This window comes from Haliotis cracherodii, unplaced genomic scaffold (assembly GCF_022045235.1).
Source record: "Haliotis cracherodii isolate W230 unplaced genomic scaffold, xgHalCrac1.p SCAF_12, whole genome shotgun sequence".
NCBI classification, from domain to species: Eukaryota; Metazoa; Mollusca; class Gastropoda; order Lepetellida; family Haliotidae; genus Haliotis; species Haliotis cracherodii.
The window spans coordinates 29,052,113-29,064,904 of NW_027266267.1; the positions used below are offsets into that span (position 1 = coordinate 29,052,113).

General features: G+C 33.8%; 1 long non-coding RNA gene across 1 annotated transcript in view; it reads left to right on the forward strand.

Moving 5' to 3' along the window:
- Positions 1-11,377, forward strand: part of LOC139458325 (uncharacterized) — a 139,926-nt gene extending 128,549 nt beyond the window's left edge. Inside the window, exon 3 of the long non-coding RNA XR_011652660.1 lies at positions 8,230-11,377. This is a non-coding gene — a long non-coding RNA (uncharacterized lncRNA). The remainder of the gene's footprint in view (positions 1-8,229) is intronic.
- Positions 11,378-12,792: the final 1,415 nt, after the last annotated feature.

Consider the following 12,792-nt stretch of genomic DNA (forward strand, 5'->3'; position numbering starts at 1 on the left):
TTCGCATAACCACGTGACAGACACGTGGCCTTCATGTCCCGAAAAACTATAAGAAGGCACCTCTAATGGTACTCCCCAGAGTGACTACACAATCTGCAATGCATAACATGGTGGTCCTATGCTACATGTTTATCAATTGATTTAAATGTGATTGACAGATTCTGGTGCAGATATTTGAGCATTCCTCATTTTCTTGTATGAAGTTTCATACGATGTCGTGTCAGGAATATTTGGAACTAATATCAGTTGTAGGTTGTATGTAATGTAAATACATTTAGTATGCTGTCAAATGTCGATATAAAAATACATTTTTGTCACCGTTTAGCAAATTTTGATTCTCTAATAGATGAGACCATATGAATTGAGTAAATAAGTTGATCAAGGTAACAGTGTATTGCTACAGTAGTTACATGGTTTATGTGGAGGACATGTCGAAATTTGACGAAGCACTGACAAAAATGATACCCGACGCAATGTTGTCCTCTTTTGACTTGGTTTAGGTAAACAATTGATTTGCCTTTGCATGTGTTTGACACTGTTGCGGCAGGATACGATCACCTTTTCGTGAAAACCTAGTATCATAAATATTTCATATGGATTCATAAACACAAGCTCGGAATCGTACAATGAACTCTGATTTGGAAGAGATTTCTCATACATATATATGTTTTGTTGCCTATGTTTTTCCTAAGTTAATACGTGGTGTTGCCTTATTTACCTGTCTAAAACATACTCTAAGGAACACTATTTAGAAATAGTGTTTGGAAATGTTTTCGTGGTGTTTTTGCTAAACATAAGAGAGTGAAAATACGAATGATACTGATAGTAAATCCTTTAAATATGCATTGTGTATACATTCTACGTCAGTCTGTATTATCTGTTTAAGATACGATGGACAAGAACTTATGTGTACATTTATGAATCTGCCAAGTGATACTACATAACGAATCTTGTAAAGATCTTTGAGAATTGAAATGCATTTGTTCAGTGTGTTTGTTTATAGAAATTTTGTGAGTGGCGGGTGTTACCGGTAGGGTAGGACATGGTTTTTTTCACCGCTATTTTACGCCATATGGAATCTGTTTTGGCGGATTATCGTTGACGTTTTAAGTTTCCTCTGTACAACACAACACTAGCCGTAGCACTTCTACCACCAATGCCACTACCACTACGACGACCACGACCACGACCACGACCCCTACCACTGTCACTATCGCTATCACCACCACCACTACTGCTACCACCACTTCCACCACCACCATCACCACTACTACTACACCGCCTACTACTACTACACCGCCTACTACTACTACTACTACTACCACACATTCTTTACAGTTTTCAATTAGCAATAATTCCACTTTGTCATCATCTCTTCCATGTACAGTAGTTATTAGCAATATCAATATTTTACTTCATATGGACCACAGATCTGTTTCCTGTACATGAAAAGTTCAGGTTTTAATCCTTTCGATAAAGCAGCCATTATTGAGATTATTATCCTTAGTTTTTGCTTGTCTGTTCGTCAACAGATATTTATGTTGATTTTATAGTAAGAAGAATAAATATACACAGAGCCAAATGAGTACCGTAAATAGAAGCGACGAAAACCTTTCCATAATGCCAAAAAACCGTAGTCCATTGTACGATTCCGACAACATCGTCAACTGACTTATATGTGGATTGGGAGTACAAAATGGTTGTGATGTATGGACACTACTTGCCTGGATGACAACCAATTCATACTGAGACTCGGTCTTCTGTGTGTCATTAACTACAACAGGAGTAGTAGTGGGTTACAAATTCACTCTCTTTGCCTCGTATTTGAGATTAGCCTACGCACCCAGGTACACTATAGGGTACTACTATCACGTAATATATATATATTACTTATTTCAATCATAAAACGAGTATCTGTAATGTATTCCTCAGCCTACAGTTTCACAGGCTCACATTATTGTGTACCTACAAAGGATTCATATTTTGGGTTCACTCAATGATATTTTGTATGTATATTTTGCATTATTGTCAGTGCGATATTGTTCATGTTGTATGAAATGTGTTAACAGTTACCGAGTTTAAGACACAGGTACATGCAAAGTCTATTTTCCTTTTAAAAAACCCAGATTGAGTGAAAGGTCTTTTAGTCGTAGAGAACAATAAATATCACTTATTTTTAGTACATTCTATATTGAGATATTGAATCCATCTTTGGTCATATATATACAGTAAATATATTTCCAACACCATATAGCTCATACTAACATAATAAATACATTTATACCTACTGTGCACGTGTTATTGATGTTGCAACATGCAGCTATCAGGTCTAAAGCATTACCAGTTTAACACTACTATTTTATAGTTATTGATACATCGTTTTCTCTTTTTTAAAGCACACACGCGCGCGCTCACATGTTCATGCACACATGCACCACAGCACAAATACCCACATATGCCTGTTGACATTTGCCCATAGACGCTATAATCTCTGTCTTACAGGTTAATTTTAAAATATTTAATATTTTAGACTCAGATTGCATAGGGGCGTGGAATGAAGATTTGTACATGTTTGTCTTAATTGTAAGCAGCATGGCCAATTAAGTCTAATGTCCACATTGACTTTAACACGGTTGATCTTAATTATAAGGACACCAGTGGCATTGTCAAATACTTGTATAAATCACAGAATCACAGGTCGAATCTTCTCTACCCCTGGAATTGTTATTGTGGACACATGGGTAAACCGTACCTCAAAGGGTTACAGAGAAAACTACAGGAGTTTGGAAAGTTCGTAGGTCAAGTTTTGGAAAGAAAATGCTTCTTTTAATTTAAAGAGCTTGATTATTTTTCATGTTATTCGTTTAATTATCCTGCATTGTTTTCAAAACATATAGACTATTCACAAGATATATACAAAAATGGTAAAGATATATTAGTTCATTATGAGACATTACACTAGGATATATAACCCATTATTCTGTTATTTCTTATATATTTCTGTGTTGTGTAACTCGTTAGTCTATGTTATATTACTCGGTACAACACTTTATGCCATATTAAACATATGTGTGTGTTGATCATTGGTGGCATGTTACTCTTGCTTTGACAGTGCTAGCCAAACAACTATTTATTTACCATAACATGACATGATGTCATAGGCAAATGACCATGGCATCAGGTACAGAGTATTAGTTATCAAGTGTAAATCAACTTTAACAATTATATTCTAATTCTGAAAAAAAGTAAGTGTTGGTTTTTATAATCAAATGGACTAAATCGTAACTGAGTTATTTTAATTTCATAAAATGAGGAAAAAACGTTAGCTGTACGTATTATTACCTCAAAGAAAGTCAACTCCGTTACTATTCATGTAATTAGCTAACGAGCAAATAATATTCTGAAATACATGTTTGTATAATTGTTTTTCGTGTAAGCATCGTGTCTAAAATATCCCAAATGTGTATCCAACATCATTTGCTGACATGAATATATTTGATATTTATGTATGAGTGCCCCAAAGTGATATGTTAATACCAACGAACAAACATACACAACATTTTGCACCACTATTACGAATGATCACAAATAATTAACAAATGATTTGAAAATCACAAGACAATTTGAGAGTAGAATTGAAAACCATTTCTGTATATTAATTTACTTTTATTTTGCATTCCTAATTATTCTGATAATTTTACTTGCTTGTTTATGGATTATTCAAAGAACTGTTTTCATACGCTTTGCTTCTAGACAATCATTTGGATACATACGTAGCATACATTTAATGATCTGAACAAAACAAGGTGAAAGTTGAATACTTATATTGCATGCTAATCATAATATCCACGGTCAAACTTTCACAAATGTATGCACTGAAAATTTCTTAAATAAATATACTGATAATATAAATTTTGAATTGAATATTTTTGTTTTCATTGTATGAACTAAACCCTGAGCAATCTGAAAACAACAATGTCAAGACATTCTGGCATTTTCTATGTTCCTCTTTGCATTGTTACACACACCTGTGCAAACAAGAAACATAATATGTTACAACATGTTACATCACTACAAAATCGTAATGAAAATATGTTTTATAATTAAGAGAACCTTATCGCATAATTACAAATGATACAGCATATTTTAATGTCTCGCAGTTTATGTTTGACTGACTGTTTTAGTTATGTCATTTGCCTTAAACCCTCTGAGGTAAGTGTTGGGCATTTTCGTTGGAGTTTCAATGCAAATGTCAGCTTATATTATAGTGTAAATAGCCACTATTGCTTATCAATAAGTGTATACGGTAAAAGAGAAATAGTGTTTGAAACAATTTCACGTGCCATTAGTGAATATATTTACACCAATAAATGTACAACTCCTTTCAACCTGGTTTGGTATCTGATATTTCTTCTGGTTTTAAATACATGTTTTAAAATATATTGTAGTCAACTAGACTTCTCTCCAGTGTCTTATCAGTGGCTGCAATGTGCCTTCTACGTGATTTATAATTGAAGATTTTTTAGAAAGATTTCTACTTCAATATTGACATAGTAACTAGTTATGTATCGTAAGACCATGTATGACCACATGATACTAAATTAGCACTGGTTAACTTAATGAAATAAATGAATGTCTAAAGAATAGCAGTCCGATTAGATTTGCTAATAAACTTCACAAAGAATTGTCAAATGGAGGGAGTTCGCAAAACAATTTTATTTCAAACTCCTTATGTACACAAACGTATATCATTAATAAATATCACTTGGAAAGTGTAGGCGCATTTCCTAGACTACAATTGAAGTGACAACTACGGCAAGATTGTGAGGAGGAACTTTTAAACTGTCTCTTATATATAACTTCCCTTCGCGACATAATACCACATGTAACCATTGCATTGTTTTATGATTACAACCTAACACAATAACATCATTGAATGCAATGCATTGAATGCAAGGGGTATACATATATGTAGGTCACAACGGAGCTAGACTTACTTACATTTGCGATTTTGTTGCCTAATGTGACTTTTTTTGTATCAGGCCCTATTCATATTCACTGTACTTGAGCAATGGTGAATGAATTCCAAGAAACATACACAAATTAAATGTGTTGATTTGAGTCTTCCTTTAAACATGAAGATACATAATAATTAAAAATAAATTTGAGATGTTTTGACTTTGAGATAGCTTTACAAAACAGATTGATTTTGTTCTAAATTTTATAATCTGAAGGGGGTTGGTAATAAATGAGCAAAGTGCCAAACTAGAAATGATTGTATTGAGAAGCGTATACAGATTCAAGATATCGTTTATTCATATCACATGACATATCGGCTCATCTCATAATCTGGCTTTATCATGCAATTGCAATCCGACTGGATACATTGCTTAAGATACGGACTTAACCCGGGTAATGTCTTGCGAAATGAATTACTGATATATTGTTAAACTCAGGTTGATCACGACTTACTATTGATGATAAACACCACATAAACTTACTGCCCTGTGTGTTCTTGTTTCGAGAACAATTCATTTCAAGTCAATATTAAATCTCCGGAAAACATCGCATTTCAACATTACATTGGGGCATGACTGCGGTCACCTATTAATGGGTTACATGCAGACGTGGGATACGTTCAGTTTTCTTCGGTTTTGCACCAGTTTTGCAACCTGATGGTATTACTTCTATCAGTGTATGGCGTTGGTGCATACACGAACTTATATGAAGATAGATTGCAATAGAGTAGAAAATCAAACAACGAAACATATTGATTGGTCAACCCTGACATATCAATACACTCGTTGTATCTGTAAAGTATATAAATGAACAGTTGTAGTATACATTTGCACCACAAGCAATAATGCGGTTACACCGATATTATATTGCATGCATTTATCTCTTTTACTGAATTATTGTTCTTAGTCTCTTTCATAAGGTAAATCTAATTCGGTGTTAATGCAATGGAGGTTTCTCATATTAAATTACAATGTTTGAAACATGAAGGCAATTGCAGATGACATGCTTATACAATATCATCAAAGCTTCGTTTCATATCTTTCTAAACAATACATAGCCATCCTAACTTAACCGTTAGCAACTGATGTCCATTTTCACAATACGTATGGTAAACACGCCCTGTATATATGTTCTAGATATTATAAAGGAAACTGCAGTTGTTGCACACCATCAGGAACGTCTTATCGCGGAAATAAAAGCTATACTATATCCTCTGGTCCGGGGCATAGGGAAAATAAAGCTATATTATATCCTCTTGTCAAAGATATAAGGGACATAAGCGCTATTCTTTAATGTTATGTCCAAGCTGTCATAAGTAAAATAAAGACTTCACTATATAAGGGCATGACACGGAACAAGAAAGTTGCACAGAATGTCACTGTTCCTATTATGCAGTGTTTATACCATTACCCCGTCGTAGTTTAAAACAGCAAGTCATATTCCAGTTGTTATTGGAATCACATCCAGGAAGGTAAACTGTGCGTTGTTGAATTAATCGTCAAAGCGAGCAAAATAAGAGTATATTAGGTTTATTTCTAGTTTATTTCCCCTGTACTAAATTTGTTGAACTATGTGGTAACTGTGTATAGACAATTTTTATTACAAGATAGATGTCATGTCATCTACTGTGAGTTCATACATCTCTAGCTGCCCAATGTGAACAAATATGTATTTCAAGATATTGTACATATTAAGAATTGATCATGTAAGCTTATCATACATGTCATGTGGGACGTAGCAGCGAGAAGTTCCCTCATAACATACCCAGCTTTATACCACTACAAACGAACTAAACATTGCCATCGCATGGCGATATTATTTGCTAAGACATTAAAATGTAGGTACCTGTGTCATGTAGCTGTTGTTTCCACTGTTACATCTTAAGGGTAAGTCTGTTTGATTCTGTATGGTCGGAATAAGTTCTTTAAAATTACAGCTATACTTGTGGCAGGAATCATTTGACAATCGTTGAATATTTTGTCACTATAAGTCTTCAAATGATGAAGACTCCTGTTGGTTTTGAACCTTTATTTTGACACCATCCTTAAAATAGATGATAAAGTGAAATATATCTATATCTATAGATGTATATCTATCTATCTATCTATCTATATATTTCTATCTATATAATATATATATATATATATATATATATATATATATATATACATGTGCATGCGTGCGTGCGCGCGCGCGTGTGTGAGTGTGTGTGTGTGTATGTGTGTGTGTGTGTGTGTGTGTGTGTGTATTATTTTCATATAAATATCATTTTATTTATTTTGAGTTGGTTCACATTCTACATACTTGTTATTAACATTTTGTATCACTTTTGAGATTAAACAAAGTGTGCTAATTACTTGGTGCCTGTCCCTGTTTGTGTACAAATGTATGTAATTTATTTTGTTGCCTTGTTTTTTTTTTAAGAATTGCTTTTTCTTTGAGCATATCAATGATAAGGATATAATAGCAGAATTAGATCTGTGAACTTATTTCCTTTCAATTTCAGTAAATAACTTTCTGTATCATTTTTATCGTAAAGGCACACGGATCGTTTGCTATAGAAACATAGATCACAATTTCCAATGCGAATCTATCGTTCTTTCAAACGAATAAAGTTCCTTTTACAAGTATTCTGGCATTGCAGGTTTATGAAGGTAAGACAAATCAAGATTATAAATATGGTAAAAAAGAAGGTAATGCAAAGAGTTTCCAGTTGCTATTGAAATGGTTTATATACATGGTTATCGTAAATATGAATGAAACATTTGCAAGCGAACGTAGTAATACTGGAATGACTTCACATGTTGAATTTATCTTTTGATTCACCAGTGACAAAAGTCGATGAAAAGTGGCCAGTTTTCCACAACCTTCGAGAAGGATGCGAGGTTAATAAATTATAATTTATGCAAAGTCGTGTTTTAACAAATATTTTCATTGCTAGAAATGCACGACGAATCGTACATATAAAATATGCCCCCGTCACCATGCAATAATGTTTATACCATGCTCCTAATGCGATCCGAACGATTTATTTCATTACAAACACTCTTTGATTATTGACGTGATATAGTACAGCTATACTAAATACAAGAAGCAGTCTTTTAATAGAATCTACTAACTTATATGTTGCGTTGACAATTTCAAACATATGTCAATAACTTTTCCTGTAAACATGGCTAATTTCACTGCTATTACCCGTTTATTCAACAGAAACGGTTTCACTTGGGATTTTGGTACGGGAATAGATCGAGCGCTTCAAAGAACACCATGCGTCGTCACAGTGGATTGCAACTGATAAATATGCCGTGAAATCAACAACCATCATCCCAAAACCAAACACCGGTGTATATTAAATTTTCTGTCAAAAGGTCATTTCACAAGTAAATTCAACTTACATTTCTAAGTCCAGTTGGTGAATCTTCAATGTAATTCGGATGAAAAGGCAATTTTTCTACCACTACAACGAACTTCGAAACCTTGAAAGACAAGAAGCGAGCGGAGTCTGCAGAGATCTGATGCTATAAGGGGGTAATTTTTATTTAGACATAAATGATTTTTCTTGTTAGGCTGCGCCATTTTGAATTCTATTTGCCGAACTGTGGACCCTATTTTCTGGCATGCTGCGAGTTCGCCGGCTTGAATAGCCTGAAACATCGGTCAACGGACATTGTGCTGTAGTCTTAACATTATTGTTATCAAAGGGGAGTAACTGGTAACGAAAAAGCAATCGACTTGGCTCGAAACGTAACGAGTCGCATGTCTGGAAAATATGCAAATGACAAGAAGGTATGCACAGCGCCCTTGAACTACTTTCCATGTCTCCTTGCGCGGGATATTATTATGCAAAGTAGTTCCGGCTATGTGGGCTGGTGGTTGAGAAATGTGCGAGATTGTGCATTCTTTAGCAATCGAAAAAACCCAGAATAATGCTATTTCGTAATTATTGTGAAAGAAATTGCAACATAAGTGTTTAAAGCTATTTAAAAATTATAAAAAGAGATAAAATAAAATAAATCCTTTGCATCCTTTATCAAAAACAATGCCGACCATCGAAGCGTATGACAATTTTGTCTATCTATCTAACCAGATAAGATTGTGTCAGTTCAGCATGTAGCAGTGTGAGTTAATTGATATAAATCAGCTTGGAATCGTGATCTCACGAATTTTCGTTTCCATTTCTAGGTGGTCTTGCATTTGCTGAGGACACATCATAGTTAAAACTATTGTTTAAATCAGAAAATGGTTCATTAATAAATCGTTGTATATTGCACTGGTAATGATCTCATTAAGCAATGTAGAAATGCGTTTGCGAACGTTGCTATACTTCTCCACGTGTTTCGAAAATACTATGTATATAAAGCGTTCACGCCCTATACAAGGAGTTACGTATCTCTCACAAATGTCTAGATGAGGATACGCGGCTAAAATCATAACGTGACTAAAGCAGGTGCATTGGAGATATTCAGGAAAAATATGAATATATACTCAATTTTGTATATATTACTGAAAATATTATTCGTGCTTACGATATCTTAACCACTTAAGTGAGAAAACTATTTGATCTGTTTTTGCTGAGCATTGTTTTGTCATCAATATTATATGTTATGTAGTCTTCTAATTATTCACGTGCATTATTCTTCTTTTTCGCACAGAATGTGAATAATACGGAAATGATTTATGTGCGAAACCTAATTATCCACGATTCAACATAAGTAAAAAACGGGGTTCATATATCTGTAGATGTAAGTGGATAACAATTGGATGTTGAAAATCCCTATGTATCTTTTGTCTCCAACATTCACACTGTTCTTAAATAGACAAAGATATACAGCAGTGTACATGCATAGTTCCTTTCTTTTTAATATTTTAATATAATTTCTAAATACGACAATGCATGTTTCACAGTTCAATAACGATCTCCGAAATTCATTAGAATTTGAAATATAATAAAGAATGTATACAGGTTTATCATACACGGAACAATAATAAAGAATATTAGACATCCAAATAAATGATTATATTCATTGAAAGTGAAATGAAACATAGAAAAGGAATACTATGTGGGTAAATGGTAGATACTAATTTTATAAATTTAGATATAACGTCTGACGAATCTGATAAAATCAATATAGTTATTGATAGTTAATTCACATACTTACACACTGTATCATAGTATTACCTACTTGCAGGTAGACAGTCAAGTTGAAGAAATAAAACTGGGATTAACAGTTTATCCAACGTTTTGATACGAATGTACAGTTAAACGTTTTAGATTAAGTTTCTTAATGATATGAATGCCAATGTTCCTTACCTATGTATAATAATATATACTTCAAGCAAAACAGAAATGCGTATTCAATCTATAATCCATGCACTGATTAAATTTGCACTTCACCTATGATGCATCTAGTACGTAATTTCGTACTTCATCTATAACCAATACACTAAGTAAACTCAACTCCACCTGTAATAATTTACAACTTCCCTATACTTAATGTAGAACGTAACTTCCTACTCCAGCTATAATTAATGTAGTACGTAACTTAAAACTCCACCTCCACAATTCATGCAGTATATATACTTGTACTTCACCAATAATTCATGCAGTATATATACTTGTACTTCACCAATAACTCATGCATTATTAATATACCTGTACTCCACCAATAATAATGCAACATATATACTTGTACTTCACTAATAATTCATGCAGTATATATACCTGTACTTCACCAATATTTATGCAGTATATAAACTTGTACTTCACCAATAACTCATGCATTATTATTATACCTGTACTCCACCAATAATAATGCAACATATATACTTGTTCTTCACCAATAATTCATGCAGTATTTATACCTGTACTTCACCAATAATTATGCAACATATGAACTTGTACTTCACCAATATTCATGCAGTATTTATACCTGTACTTCACCAATATTTATGCAGTATATATACATGTACTTCACCAATAATTATGCAGTATATATACCTGTACTTCACCAATAATTATGCAACATATATTCTTGTACTTCACCAATAATTCACTCAGTAAATATTTTTGTACTTCATAGAGTATTAATGCAGTACTTGTACTTCATGAAAGAGGTATACTCCTGAAAAATTAACATCTCTCCAGAACACATACAACACATAACATCAGCACATTAATGTTTTCAGAATGTAGTAGTAGTCAATTTACATGACATTATGAATATTCTTTGCTGTAATTATAAGTCATTGCTTTATTCGCTTATTTACTTTGTTGATCATTTGTAACAACCACTGATTAATACCTTTATTGTATTGTACCTATGTTCAACTCGTTCATAAATTAAAATGCTTTTCCATGTGTTGTGGTTGTATTTATTTCTAGATGTTGATATCGATAAGATATTAGATGAAATAAAACATTCACATGCGAAGTGACACACTAGCGGTGAATGACATCAGATTTGCTGTTTTTATAGTGTTTTGTGCCATGGTTTGACAATTGGCATTGTCGTTGTGCTGTATATGCATGTGCAATGTGCAATGTACACATACGAACAGGTGTCCCCTCTGTGCATGTGTCACGTAGGGTCTTTTTTCTACATTTTCTTGAGCCTTTCTCATATATATATATATATATATATATATATATATATATATATAGATATAGATATATAGATATATATATATATAGATATATTGTATATTTTATTGTAAAGAATATTGTAAACTATTCTGTTTCTACTTAACCCTTATAAATTTAGAGATTGATTTTGTAAAGTGAGCCAGTGACGCCATTACATCGTATGATGGTTTGCATTGAAGCTGAAAAGGTAGGTACCTATTCTAAATATTGTTCATGGAAATATGTTTTTATATATAAATAGAAATATATGACGTAAGGTTGTGATCTCAGTCGAAGTTAAGCGTTATGAACAGTGTGGGAAGGCATAGGCTATTGTACAGAGACAGAAACATGCCTTTAACCCCCAACACACCCCACACCACCTTCCATACACACAGACACGCAAGCAGACATGTATCCACAAACAATCCAACAATCTGATTATTTGGAAATTGGGTGTTTTATTTCATTCCTTCCATTGCTATGCCAAGGGCTGATTATATTGTGCATTTTATTAAACATGTTTAAAGTGCTACATTATTACTCCGGTCAATGGATCAGTGTGCACGCGTTTTCCATTATCAGCTCCCTGGAGAGTATACAACCCAAGTTGCCTTTGATGCGCTAAATGTTAACAGACTACCTCATTCTACCGGGTACCCATTCACTGATGAGTGAACAGAGACATATTTCGAAATTACCAAAGTAGACCCTACATTTGCTTACATTTACTTCTGTGTGGGGCAGGACCGAAGGCTCCCCAGACACTCCCAGGGTGAAGCTGACGAATGCCCATCAAACTACTCTCCGCGAACAACGTCGCTTAACTTCACCTGATTTGTGACCTGTGCGAGGTACACAGGACCACGTACTTCGTGACATAAGTCCATTGTCAATTTTCCCTCTCAGCTCCCTGGGGAGTATGCAACCCAATTACTAATTACCATTCCATATAACGAACATAGAAAACTATAGGTTTGATTATTCTACATATTGAGATTTTCATGGTGTGAGTGATCATGAGTGAGTGGGGTTTCACGAAGTTCATATTTCAACATTTCATCCACATAAAAAAAGGATACATCAGAAACGGGCTTTACATATGAGAATCGAACCTAGGACATCGCCAACGCTTTAACCACCAAGCAAAC